Genomic DNA, 13,801 nt, shown 5'->3' with positions numbered 1-13,801 from the left:
AATTGGTTTCATTCAGTTTTCATTCATCATTTAGACCCCAGAAATAACAACAGCTCCCTTAACTGTGAAGAATCTGTATCAAATTCTTCCCCACAATCTCCCCTTAGCCTTCTCAAGGCAAGAAGGAAGACAAAGAGTAAAACCTTTCTCTTTGTGATTTATGATGATGGCCTCCAGGAGATGTTAATTAGATGTGCGCAGTAGGGAAAGTCTTCTATTGAGCTTGACCTTACTGGGAACAGTTGGGAATGGCCCTGCCCTCCATTAGGCCCCTTTAATGACCAGAATACCTCCAGATCAGGGCCACACAGCTGAGGTACCTTGTGGTTCCTTTTAAAGATGCTTGTTCGGTTCAGTACATTTTTCTTGCATTACCAAGTTCTTCCATAAAGTCAACCACAACCCATATTATCGGGGACTCCGGCTGAAACTTGTGGTGAGTAGGAAGTAGATTAAACACAGGTTTTCCTTTTTCTCCGGCTGCCAAAAGTGATGTCAGTGGTGTTAATGATCCTTACCTCAGCCCACTGCAGACCCTGGGCTGTGTGAATGCTTGTTCTGTGCTCTGCTTCTTAGGCTATTACGGAAAAGCTGCTGATGGTTGATAAGAAACAATTGGGTAGTCAGACAATTACTCAAATGTAAAATCAGCCCCTTGCTTTCTTGAAGCAATTTCTGATATGACTCTGGGGAGGGTGCAAAGAATGCGAAATCCATTCAGTGTTTAGCCGAAAAATTAAAGGCAGTGCAACCGGGCTGAGCCTGCTGGATTCCCTCTTGCCTAATTACAGAAACGTATTGCAAACACTTTTTTACTATCTCTACACCACATTATAAACTAAGTTGTGATTTTAATTTAAGTCTACTGGTTTGTATCAAAGCCAGACCAATAAAACCTATATCCTGTATTTCTGAACATTAAAAATAAAACAAAACAACAAACTGGTGTGAAATTACAATATAAACTATAAACCCCAGAACTGGAATTTAATTCCTAGGAGAGAGAATATACTGCAGAAATAGGTCCCATGAAAGGAGAAGAAAGACTGACTTTTATGACTTGTTTTCTCAGGTAGGGAAGAAGGCATCATATTACTTTCATGTCTTCAAGCAACAGGTTGATTTTGGTTGAGCTCCATTAAAATTAAAGCTTCCTGTTCCACATTATGTGGTCTGACTTGTAATGGAGAGGGATTATTTTTCTGAGTTCCTCTACCTTGACTGTCATGTATGGGGGGATGCATTCTAATTTCAGTAGAAGAGAGATTGCAGACATTTTGAGTTCCTTTGCGGGGGGGATGGAGGAAGGGCTCTTAGGGTGTTGGCCCCCTATTTGCCTTATCTTTTGCTTTATCAGCACATGCCCTATTAATAAAAAGAATGGGAAATAACTAAAGTGAATATTCTTCGGCTTAAAAGATTTCTGAATGCTTTTTCAGATTTCTTTAATACATTATTGGCAGAATACTGTTTTTTTTTTAAAAAAAAGATTTTATGTTTAAGTATTCTCCACACCCAAAGTGGGGCTCGAACTTAGGACCCCAAGATCAAGAGTCACACGCTTCACGGACTGAGCCAGCCGGGCGCCCCTGGAAGAATGCTTTTAATTGTTGAGAACCATATGTTGTTGTTGTTGTTTTCATCTGTCTTCTCCATAAATCCCTAACCCTCTGGACAAGTTTCCCGCCCCAGCTCCTGCCCTTTGTTGCTGGGGCAGGAGAGGTCCACAGCACTGCTGGGATTCCCAGCAGGGGTGCACAGGCTGGGGGGTCAGCTCCTGGGTCAGCCCCTCTCTTCTCTTTTCATAACACATGTGCCTTTCTTCGCTGGTGGGCTCCTGAAGTCACCAGCCCTGCCAGAAGGACTTTCACTGGGACACAAGGGGAACTGGAGCAAGGTGGCCTCTCACATGTTGGCAGCTCTCCCTGAACGTTCCTGCCTGGCAGCCCTGCACGCTGGAAGGTGCGGCCGGCAACCTTGTTATCTGCACCCGCTCTCGCCCATGTGACTCGCACCAGGCCTAAGTGCTCCTTAAGCAGCCCCGTGAAAGCACCTGCCTGGCTGGCCACTTACCCTTTGCCTTTTAAGACCATGAAACCAAGTTTTGCCAGCTCTGTTCTGGCCTCTTTGAAAAGATGGTGGTTTAGCTTCTTGTTAGCATAAAGTAGCAAACGTCTTGTGGTCTTAACCTCTAACTTTAATTGTTTAGTTCAGTCCCGGGACACCTGCGTGGCTCAGTCGGTTGAGCACCTACCTTCAATTCGCATCAAGATCCCAGGGTCCTGGGATCGAGTCCCACATCGGGCTCCTTGCTGAGGGGGCAGCCTGCTGCTCCCCTTGCTTGTGCTCTCTCTCTCTTCCTCTTTCTCTGACAAATAGACAAAACTTTTTAAGAAATTCTTTAGTTCAATCTTACCTTGATTTTTGTTTTCTTTTTCTTCTTTTTCTTTCTTTCCCTCCCTCCTTCCCTCCCTCCCTCCCTCCCTCCCTCCCTTCCTTCCTTCCTTCCCTCCCTCCCTCCCTCCCCCCCTCCCCTCTCTCCACTTAGGTCTGTTCTTTACCAGTCTCAGTTTGCCCTGACACTTCCCAGGTGTACCTTCTAAAGAGCAGAGTGATTCTCCCTGTGTCCAGAACTTGAAGCCCTCCGGAGTTAGCTTTTCTAACTTGGTGTTAGCTTCGGTTAACTTGGTTAGCTTTTTTTTACTTGGGTGATTACCATAGCTAACGGGACTGAGCTCCTCCCTAAATGCTGCTATCCAACCCCCCGGTGGTAGAACCAAACTCTAAGCCAGGAAATTTCTTTAATAAGTGTTTCATAGCCCATCAAATGGGTCAGCGGTCTCCTTTATCCATCAGAGATTGAGTAGTGTAAATGTTAAAATGCAGGGCACCTGTACACTCCCAGAACTATGAATTTATTTAATACTGATGATTTCTCTTAATTTACTGGCCTGTTCACCACAATCAGGTATGCTTAAAAGCAGAATACTTTTGCAGTGTTTTTGTAAGGTGCCTTATGAATAGGTAAGCATTCTAGAAGACTTGCTCTTCTCTAAATGAGTGGTAGCATGAATTATTTCATCAGCATCAATGAGGGGGCTGAAGAAATGAATTGCGGTCACAGTAGTGCTATGCAGTTGAATATAATTGTGTCAAATCAGAAATCAACAGGCTTGGGAAGACAAGGTATAGAGAGAGGTCACAGGTGCCATATTCAGCATCCTACCAGGTATGGAACTACACACCATGCCGACCATTTCTCTCTTTATGCCCAGGCGAGAGGAACCATTTTCTCTTCTGAGAGGAATCCTCCCCTCCTGTTCTGAATACTTTCCCTGTGCCGTTCCCTTAAGGACGTGGGCTTTTGGACGTCAAAGCCAGGAAGCCAGAGGCTTTTTCTACTTCAAACTGCCATCTTCCTTCCTCCCCATACACAATGAATTGGGAAGAGGCGAGAGGAATAGAATACCAAGGTTTAAAAGTTGGTTAACATTTCAAATATCTTCCCATCAGAGATTATTTTTTTTAAGAACAGGGAAGATCTAAATCTGATGAGAACATTATCTTCCTGTCCTATTGAAACATTTTTGACACTGGATGCAAAATTTTAAAAGTTCAAGTCCTTTAAGCAAATAGTAGCTTTAGAACCACAGCTGAACCGTGGCTTTCCCTGGGTGACAAGAATTTGAGAAATGTTTATTCCTTCTTTACCTTTTCCTGTGGTCTATAAATTTTCTATATTATAGTCAAGAATTTTTTTTAAGTCACAGCTGTTTATTTTAAATGAAAGAGAAATGTGCTGTTTTGACACATTTCTTTAAGTGGAGGAATTCATTTATACCAATTTTTCTAGTTGAACCTACAAGATAAGATTTCAAACAATGATCTCCATTGAAGAAAAGTCATTACGGTAGTCATTTTTTTTTCACGCATAGTTGGGTGAGGAAGAGTTACTTTGTGGCTACATTTTGGTATATGACAATAGCCAAGCAACTAAGACTATTTTTTTTTTAAGATTTTATTTATTTGAGAGAGAGAGAGTACATGAGAGGGGGGAAGGTCGGAGGGAGAAGCAGACTCCCCGCCAAGCAGGGAGCCTGACGCGGGACTCGATCCTGGGACTCCAGGATCATGACCTGAGCCGAAGGCAGTCGCTTAACCAACTGAGCCACCCAGGTGCCCCAACAACTAAGACTATTTTACTTCTAATTTCTTAGTGGAAGTAGACTGCTAGTCATACTTCAACCACATATTTATAACTGTGTTGCCCTTGACTCAGCAAATTGGCAGGAGGTTTCCAGGCATTTGAATACAAGATAAAACTTTTAGTCAATGGGTTGGACCAAAAATTCACTGTTGCAAGGGTGTGGGTCCTTCGTTGTACACGCATTGTCATCTTTCGCTGTTTTCAGCTGCTTTACAGTGAAGCCTAATCAGTAGGCTGAGTGTGAAGGAAAGCAGAAGCTTTATCTGTTTTTCAGCTCTCATAGGCATAGTTTAAGTGGGTCAAGTCCGGAAGATGTAAATTCCTACCGGATGCAATAATGCAGTAATCCATAGGTCTCAAGTAGCATTGCTCAAGTGTTGACTTATTTGATAATGCTTTAAGAATTACATTTTTCATTACTGGCAACGGGATTAGGTTAGTTTTATCTTACGAGAAGACACAGGGAAGGGGACAGGAGATGCTGATGTGGTGTTGAAATTTTGTCAAAATGTAATTTCCTTCTACTAAATCTCGTGACAGGCGCATCATCTTTCTGGGTTCAGAAGTTATTCCCCAGTGAGGTAACCAGAGAGGATGTATCCTAGGAACATCACCATTTGATATTTGCCCAGCTCTTCTCCAAGGAAATGTTTTGCTTTTTTGTTTCCATTTCATGGGTGTTAACAGATGAGTTTCTGTATTTGTAAAACATTGTTGCAATATTTGCCTCATATGGTTGGTGTGAGTCAGTCCGGGTTGTATACGTAAAGTGCATCAAAGGTACCTCTACCCATGTCATCCTTTTCAGTGCTTAGGATAGTCCTTTATCACTGCCTTTTTGTCAGTCAGCAGATGTTTCTTGAATTGAAAGACTGCGGGAGCCTAGTATGGGTATTGGTTTTTTGTTTTTTTTTATTTTTATTTTTTTTTAAGATTTTATTTATTTATTTGACAGAGAGAGACACAGAGAGAGGGGGAACACAAGCAGGGGGAGTGGGAGAGGGAGAAGCAGGCTTCCCGCGGAGCAGGGAGCCCGATGCGGGGCTCGATCCCAGGACCCCGGGATCATGACCTGAGCTGAAGGCAGACGCCTAACGACTGAGCCACCCAGGTGCCCCGGTGTTGGTTTTTTAAAAACATATTCCAAAAATGTATGATCTGCATGTGGGCCTTTCTTCGAGTGCAGTTGCGGCCTTCTTGACCGCTGTTGTGTAGAGGCGGGAATAAAGGCAAATGAACATTAGCCCCATGAACATTACCCTAAGGTCTGTCTGTAATGTCCTCAGAGTTCATTTCCAACAAAGCTCATCAGAGCAATTGTGAACAGCTATGTTTTGGGAACTTTAGTTTTGGGGTTCTTTGACTTTAGATAATACCTCACTGAGAACCATTACCCGGCTTAATCAGCCCCTTTATTCACCATATTTGGCTCTCAGAGCTTTTTGGCCATTTCCACGGATCATATGTGCCCTCAAAGGGCCGAGACCCCCTGCTATAGAGACCCTTCAGAAGAATATGCCCAAGGCTGAGAAGGCAGTCACAAAAAAGAAATGGGAACTGGAGAAAGCATTGCAAAAATGCTTCCAACAATGGCTGCATGCTTGAAATAAGTGTGCAGACCCCAAAGAGGCTGCAGGAAAGGACAGTTCTCAGTCAGGGGTGTCTGTTAAAAATCCGTATCATTTACTCAGGGAGCTACATTTTCTGTATACACATGCGCGCACACACACACACCCTTGAACAAAGATAAACAGATGTGAACTTCAGACTTTCGCTTGAAGTTTTTCCCCGCCTCTGTTGCCTGCTGAGCACCTCTCTGCCCATCCCCTGCCTGTCAGCATAATCTCCGTCTTTCCCACTTGCTCCCTTTTTCAGAGATCCCCAAGGTGATGGCACCAGTAGGTAGCATTAGGGGCTGAGACATGTGTTGATCAGGATTTAGGATAAAGGGCTTTGAAAAGTAGTATGCTGAGATTTTAGAGGGAAAGTTTATGGTGCCATTGGTAGATCCTTTTGTTTCCTGCTCTTTGAACATACATACTTGTGGGAAATTACAGGGAGGGGTTCAGAGTGGCCCAGAGCAATAGATTTCAGCATCTGGCGAAGCCAGAGGATTTTCCCTCCCCAGAGAGGCCCCAAATCTCTGCCCCTCTACATCCATGCAGTGTTGGCACGTGTGAGGACAAAACTGGATACAGTTTGTTCCTGTGCTGAGCTGTGCATTCAGCCATTCTGGATGAGAGCCAGGTATAAAATGAAAAGCATACCGTGTGCCCTTTGCTTGCCCCACACGCCCCCCCCCCTGTTTTCTATAAATGAGCAGTTTGTTTGTTTGTCTCAAGCCCTTTAATAAAGTGTGGACTTCCCACTTCATCTTGGACCCAGAGCTATGAAGCTGTGTGAAGCCCTGTCTAGATATTCTTGTAGCAACATTCTGATAGATTGCAGTGAGTTCAGGAAAAACTTGAAAGTAAATAAGAGATCTGGAGATCAGTCTTCAGGGTTTTTGAAGGGATGGGTTTTCTTTTCACTTGTAGGAACCACACAAAGTCAGTCCTGTTTCTCTGGCCATCAGAGGGATAAAGCCTGGAGTCCTTTTTTGTTTTTACATTGGTGTCTCCATGGGAAGTCTTTGTCTATAGAAAAACAGACTGTTCACCTGTCATTTACGGGTGGAGTTAATATTAAAACAACAACAGAAATCTCATAAAAGTAGAGTCCATGTTTAGTAAATTTCAGCTTACCTGAAAGCCAAAGGGTGAATGCTGACTGGTCCCAGCTAATACTCTCCTTCAAGGGAAGAGAGAGAAAAACAGTTACGTTGGTCAACATACACATTGTATGGATTGTAGACTGTTCCTTTCCTTGGAGCTGACATGGATTAGTACCTACTACATCTGGACGTACCCTGAAACATGTCCTGGTTGTCCCTAGACTTAGAAAAAGAGACCTTAGCCTTTCATTTGGGATTCTTCACCATCTGTCCCACCTACATTTGCAGATTTACCTCCTTCCACCCCTTTTCACATACCCTGGGATCCAACACAACGCATCCTTCTCCATTTGCCTTCTGTGGGCCATACCCTTTCCTGGGCCTTGTTTTATCACGTGCTATCAGTGGGACCTGTGCTTTGTCCCTTTGATTCATTCCGCTCGTATTTAGTGAGTCCTTACTGTGCACCAGCCCTTGCATGAGGCTCTGGGGTTGCAGCCCTGAAGCAGCAAAGATACGACCCCGTTTCCACATCCCCAAACTATTCCTTTTCCTCCAGGCCAAGCCAGACGTGTCAGGTATTTCCTTTCTCTTTCCAGCTAGAAGCATTCTTTACCTCCCTCCATGCAGCTAGAGCTTCTTTCCTGCGCATCTGCCATGGGATTTACCCCCTTTTTCTTTTGCATTCTTTCTATTTATGAATGGAACTTACCTTCCTCCCTAGGTTTTCTAGAAAGCAGGGCCTGTAGCACAATTCAGCTTTATATCCCCCCATAGTATTTAATGCAACCAGTTACCCATTTGGCAATATTTACTATCTACTCTGCACCATTCTATAAGCATTGATATGTATAGATAACTTTGAAATACATAAAAAATGTGGGCTTCAGAGGGTCTATCTAATATTAATACTGGAAAGCAAAAGAGGGCTTATGAGGTTGAATAAGGGGTCTCCTCTCTGGAAGGGCATGGGTAATGCCCCACAAGGTCTGCCTTCTGGACTTGCATAGAAGCAATGTGCTTCTGCCAGAATAGCATTTCTATTAGATCTAAATCAGAATCCCTTTCTTTTTTTTTTTAAATGTTTCGTTTTATTTATTTTTTTTCAAGATTTTATTTATTTATTTGACAGAGAGAGACACAGTGAGAGAGGGAACACAAGCAGGGGGAGTGGGAGAGGGAGAAGCAGGCTTCCCACCAAGCAGGGAGCCCGATGTGGGGCTCGATCCCAGGACTCTGGGATCATGACCTGAGCCGAGGGCAGACGCTTAACGACTGAGCCACCCAGGCGCCCAAGAATCCCTTTCTTTTTTAATTTAATGATTAACTATGCCTGTTTCACTTGGGTCTCCTTCTGCATCTAAAATCCTCATGTTGAGCCATGTCACATTAAAAACTGACTTCAAATTTTGTGATGTTAGGCCCCGCAACTTCAAATTCTAAAATCTGCAGTTGACTTTGAACCAAAAGAAGATGAAGCACAGCCTGACTGTAACCTGCTCACCATATTTTATAGTACTTTAACACAACAGCTATAATTCACATTTTTGTTTGGACCCTCAGAACATCAAAGTATTTTGTGTTTTCGTGTTACTAAACTCTGAAACCTCCAAATCCCATCGATCTGTTGACTGATTTAATATTGACTATTTTGAGTTTGTATTTGCTTTAGACTCTTGCATTTTGAAAGGGGGAAAAAGTTAAATACAGTTTGTTGATTTTATTTAAGTACACAGTACTGTTTGTGCCTGTGACTTCTGCCTATCCGATGCCGCCTCCTTTTTAAAGAAAAACCCTTAAAAACTGATAGAACATGTGTTTTGCAATATGCCCGTGGTGACAAATCCTTTCGTTTTCCTTTTCAGAATGAAGACCTGAATGACCTCAGCAAATCCTCCCTTTCCTCATGGGTACCCAGACTCTGAATATTTCATGATTCACAACCAGGACCTCACATCTTCCTCCTCAGTAGATGGTACGATGCATCCATTTCAGTTTGTTTACTTTTTACAATCCTCAGGAGCTCCTTGACTGAACTGCACGTACTATATTGTGCCAAGCAAAAAAGCACTGTGACACCAGAACTATGAGTCTGCATAAACTTCATCTTCAACCTTAAGGACTTAGCTGGCCACGTGAGCTGATGGGCCCACCACCATGCCACAAGAGAATGGGTTTACTCTCATTGCATTTACAAGATCCATTTCATCTGCTGCTGAAACTGTGTATGACAAAGCATCGTTGTAAATTATTTCATACAAAACTGTTCGCGTTGGGTGGAGAGAGTATTAAATATTTAACATAGGTTTTGATTTATATGTGTAATATTTTTAATTAAAATGTAACTTTTCTTACAGCACATCTTTTTTTTGGATGTGGAACTGAGGTATACAATGTTCTGTTGTAAAGAGTGGAGCAAATACTTAAAACAAGGCTAACAAGAGTAGACTAGGGTACGATCCTTGTTTTAAGATTGTAATTCAGAAAAATAATATAATAAGAATCATAGTGCCATTAGATGGTTCTCAGTTGTATAGTTATATTTGCGGATACTATCTCTTGTAATATAGCCCTGATGTTGAGCTGAGATCCTTACAAGAATTGATCTTAATTTTGTATTTTTCCTGTAAGGCAATAGGCCATGTTAATTAAACTGAAGAAGGGTATATTCTCCTGGGTATTTTCCAGTGTCAGCTTAAAATTGGCCATTGAATGGAAGCAAAATTACAAGCAAAGGAAATCAAAGTCTTCCATTGTATATACTGTAAAGAGGAGGAGACTTGGGTGATCCCTTTAAATCAAAAGCTCTCTTTGGAATGAACAATGTGGGTGTTTGTAAATTCTGGAAATTTCTTTCTATTCATAATAAACTAGAGACTGTTGATCTTTTCTTCTTCCCCCCCCCCCACTTCTATAAGCTTCCTGCTACCATTTTTTTTCCCCATGCACACGTTAGGATATTTTATTTCTGGCATTTCTCGAGAAATGTGGTAAGACAAGTGAGTGCTTGTCCTTGACTTCTAACCAGAAGTTAAAATTCCAGAAAAATGGTTTTTATCATGACCAGGGCTATGTATCACTTTCCACAGGACCCTTATCTCTTGTTTTCTGAGACCATCCCATGTTACATGATTTAACAGAATGTAACTGGTTCCATTTGCCCTGGTGGGTACTGGCCGATTAGCGATTAGTTAATAAAACCCAGTGTACAGAGAGCATGTCAAAGCATAATGACTGGCTCCTGAAACATCTAGCCAGCAGTGAAGATGTTAATCCTCTTGTTTGGAAAGCACACACATCTTGGAATTTTTCCTTGTGAAAAAGAAAAGGCCGTGGACATACTTAAAGATACTGCCTACCGTGTTTTTAATCTTTTTTGCCAGGAAACTTCCTAAAGGTTAAGTGAATTAATGCCCAGCTCAGGCTCCCTCAGAGTCCGTGTAAACTCTCAGAAGTTCCCAGCCCTGCTGTGGAGAGGAGCAACATTTCATTTCTCTGATGGGTTGAGCTCCCTGGGTCGGGGAGGGGCTACAAGGAAGGGACAAGGTTGGGGGCCATTGCAGGGGCTGCTGCCTGTCGCCCAGCTGGTTGCGGGGGACCCCTACTCTACTCAACAGGGAGGGGAGATAAATGGAACCCCTCATGCTGCTGAGGCCTGTGTTACTGTTAATTCAACCGGACAGCATGTACCTCATAGACTGTTGTGCGACGTTCATTGTTGCAGATTCTGATCATTTGCATGCTCATCAATTTCTAAGATGAATAGGTCTGTAGTCATAAGAATCCATTGTTTTCAAGGAACTTGCTGAATTACATCATTTCCTATGAGGTGAGAACACTACCGATTTTAAAAATCTGCTATGAATTTTTTTTTTCACACTTTTAGAAAAAAGTCTTTCTTGGTCAAACCAACTTAAATTTTTGCAAGTATTCTGACTACTACTCCTGCTAATGTAGGAAGAAAGCAAGCTGTCCTGCTTTCTTCCAATGAGGGCATAAGTAGTTAAAGAGACATCAGTGAACAAAGTCAGCCCTGACCGTTTTCCTGTAAAGCTGGTTATTATTTCTCAAGGAAACTCTACTTTGAATATGTATTACCGAGATACCTCTGCACATAGAGTATCAACATGTTTTGGGTGAGAACAGAAATGAACAGACTGGAAAAGCCATCTCTTGGTCAATTTCTCTGATGTTTTGTTGAGTCAAATAGCATAAAGGTGGAAATTCTTATTTAATAAGCTGCTTCTAGTGGTCCCTGAGCTGGGTTTGGTGGTGGTATCAGACTTCACCAATTTAAAACTGGATGTTGCTGGTATTTAAGGCAAAAACTCATGCTCTGCCTACAGAGGGGTTGACCTTGAGCAACATCAGCTGCTAAAATCCTTGTGTTCAGTTCCTATTGAAAACTGGCTTTTATCCATTTCCAAGTATTTGTAGGCCAGCCAAGGAATTACATTAATGGGGCTTCTCGTGGCCTCTGGTTAACCTATAAGTTAGTGGCTTTTTCCTCATGAGACCAACCTTTTATAGTGTTCTTTCTTAGAGATCTAGGCAGAGTTTTAAAATTCTCCTTTGTGGAAAGAACAAATATAGTTCATGACTTTGATGATATCTTCATTCTGGGCAAAAAAAAAAAAAAAAAAAAGTCCTAGAACCAGCTAGAGTGAAGAGAATCCATTAATGATCAACCACCTGAGTCAATAATGACGATTCAGTACTGATGTTACGTTTGTGGCTATTTCTCGCTAACTTTCAAAGGTCAGGGACTCTTAACTAATCTAGGTTGACTGCCAGAATGGGTTTACTAAAAATCATCTAGCCAAAAGTAGAGATTTTTAGCCTTTATTTCCCCCGATTGTCTTTTAAATTTGAGACATTTAAAGTATTAGGAAACAATTTTACTATACTGTAAGGAACAGTATTGTACAATACATGAAGCCCTGTTTTGTTCAGTCTTGCATCCTGAATGCAATATGCCAGGTAGTTGAAAACTTTAATTTTATTTGCTGCAGGTGGTTTAAAAATGGGAGGGGAGCTCATCGTCCACTGACAGTAGAGCCATGAAAGATGGGTAGTGCTCCGAGTGCTTTGGCGGAGCTCTGTGGGGTCAGTCCATCACGCAAAGAGGCCCTGAAACCAGAGACACTGTGGGAATTAAGACCTTGACTGGGGAGAGACAGGAGGACCCTTTGGAAGGCATGCGAAGGAGAATGGATGGAAGCCAAACATGAAATTGCTTCTTTGCAATGACTTGACGGGGGAGTTAGTGTTCCTAGGACATCGTGTGTACCTAGGAGGTAATGCTGCATTCATAAAGGCTGCTGAAAAACTTTAGGAGAAGAAGCATGCACTTCTTGGGAGTGAGGAAATATGGCCTTGTCAATACTAAGAGAAAGACCTCCAGTCTTGTGAACTTAGTTCTGGAGAGACTCTGGTGCCTTTGATCATCTCCAAAGTCAGGCCAGATAAGATCTTGGAGGTCCCACCATAGCTCTGTCCATCCGTCTCCTAAGCATGGGTAGAGACTGTGTGGGTCGAATGGCATGTTGGGTTTCCCAGTGCTTGTAACCAGAGCATCCAGTTAGGTGCTGAGAGGAGGTAGGAAGATCGTGAAAGTGTTTGACCCTATTCTTAAGGAATTTATCAGTAATAAAGAGCTTACAATTAGCTAATAAGATTAGAAAACATGACTTAGCTGGAGAGTTGTCTTCCTTTCATCGTTTGTTGATGACTTGGCATTTGTGATGTGTACACCAGGAGCTCTGGTGTTCTAGATCCATGCCATTCACCTGGGATTTAAATCTCTCTGCTTATGTTGTTCATTTCCCCGGTGTTAACCAATATGTGCGTGATAGGACAAATTCAGTAAACAGGAAAACTTGTCTGTATTTGTATAGGCATCTTTAGTGCTGTTTTGTTTTTGTTTTTGTTTTGTTTGTTGATCTTAGAACTTTGCTATTGGCTTAAGAATGTAGTTCCCGGCACAATTTTTCTTACAAAGTTCTTTCCTTACACCTCTTGGCTGCAGGGTGGGCCAAATTAAATACATATATATTTTTTCATTTAATGTATGTGCAGTTTGGTTTATCATCTTCAGATGGTGGTGCTGCCGATGGTGCTACTTCATCTGTGTACAGAAGGACCAATGCATGGTCTGTGTTGCTACCAAAACATTTATTGTATATACGTGTATAACATATGTATTATGTATATATGTAATGGGTACCAGGCCAGGTATATATTTTTTATTTAGAAGTGTTTCACTTTTCTGAGTTTTCTTTATAGTGTTATGCTTATTTTCAAATTTTTTTCCCCCTGATTCTGTCTGGTACTTAGAACTGTAGTGTCTTCATCGTTAATTAAAGAAAACTGTCTAAATGAATTCACGGATATGAATGCTAGTGATCCTTAATGTTTTTGGTTTGGGACATGAAACAGAAACTGCCAATTAAAAGTTGCTGGGGCATTTGGGTAAGAGTGGTGGACACTATTTAACATACTTCCAATTAATAAATGATTTTGGAACAGAGAGGTTTGCCTCACACTATCCCTCTTCAGTTGGCTTTCAGTGGCCAAGAGGATAAAGAAATAGACCTCTGGAAAGATTTTAAGCTGCTTTTGTTGGTGGTGGTAAAACGGGAAGAGGGAGTGGGGAGCAAAACTCCATCCTCCTCGGGATGGAAAGATAGATGTTCTGTTGATAGGCCTTTTAACAGCCTTGTCAAAACCTTCAGTGTGCACATGGGTTCCCCCAAGAGGTTGTTCAAATGCAGATTGCCATTGAGGGTTTGTGCCCACAGGGCCAAGTCCAGAGGTGCTGATTCACTTTGGGGTGAGGTCTGGGCATTGGTCGTGGCTATGGGCTGGGCTGCCGCTTTTTA

The 13,801-nt window shown here is 42.2% G+C and overlaps 1 protein-coding gene across 1 annotated transcript in view; it reads left to right on the top strand.

Annotated features, from left to right (window-relative positions):
* The window catches only part of IRS1 (insulin receptor substrate 1), a 62,449-nt gene extending 49,031 nt beyond the window's left edge, over positions 1 to 13,418 (top strand). The window contains exon 2 of the mRNA XM_027590151.2: positions 8,786 to 13,418. The gene's annotated coding sequence lies outside the window, so the exon portion shown is untranslated. The remainder of the gene's footprint in view (positions 1 to 8,785) is intronic.
* The last annotated feature ends 383 nt before the right edge of the window (positions 13,419 to 13,801 follow it).

This window comes from Zalophus californianus, chromosome 3 (assembly GCF_009762305.2).
Source record: "Zalophus californianus isolate mZalCal1 chromosome 3, mZalCal1.pri.v2, whole genome shotgun sequence".
Classification (NCBI taxonomy): domain Eukaryota; kingdom Metazoa; phylum Chordata; class Mammalia; order Carnivora; family Otariidae; genus Zalophus; species Zalophus californianus.
The sequence above is the reverse complement of the archived record's forward strand: the minus strand, read 5'-3'. Positions and strand labels throughout refer to the sequence as shown.